This window comes from Mus caroli, chromosome 1 (assembly GCF_900094665.2).
Source record: "Mus caroli chromosome 1, CAROLI_EIJ_v1.1, whole genome shotgun sequence".
Classification (NCBI taxonomy): domain Eukaryota; kingdom Metazoa; phylum Chordata; class Mammalia; order Rodentia; family Muridae; genus Mus; species Mus caroli.
The window spans coordinates 79,604,835-79,605,464 of record NC_034570.1 but is presented as its reverse complement, the minus strand read 5'-3'; positions in this window follow the sequence as shown (position 1 = coordinate 79,605,464).

The following is a 630-nucleotide window of genomic DNA, read 5'->3' as shown; positions in this document are numbered from 1 at the left end:
GAAGGGAAGGGAAGGGAAGGGAAGGGAAGGGAAGGGAAGGGAAGGGAGAGAGAAAGGGTGGGAGGAAGGAAAAACTAGTAAAGTATTTTCTCAGTCTTTAATAACTTATCTTGTAGACATACAGCCTAGGGTGGAACTCTAGGCTCCTGAGTTCTGGGACTTCCACATGCACCACACACCTGGCCTTAATGAACTCTTGCTTTGCTCCCACTTGGGTTACTGGGTCTGTGAACCACCTGATTTCTTGGGAAGCGTCCTGGGACTTCTCAGCAGACCCGTGGCGCCATCTTAAAGTCATCAGGAAGTTGCCCAAATCTCTTCCCAGGGTCTCCTGGAGGACAAAACAGTTTAGGTTGGTGGTTGCCTGGGAAATTACTGAGTAAACAACCATCTGTGAATGTGGAAATTCAGTTATTTCCTCTGCATATGCTTGAATATGATAAACTATGGCTGATAGCATGCCAGGCTATCAGAACTGTATGAATTTTGTTCAACTTCTGAGACACATATTAGTAACACACTTATGCAAATTTAACTCCCCAGGCTTATTATTAGATACTCCTTGACAACATCCCCATCTAATTCAATACATCAAATAAGCCTAATTAGTTGTATTTTGTCATTGTTTGG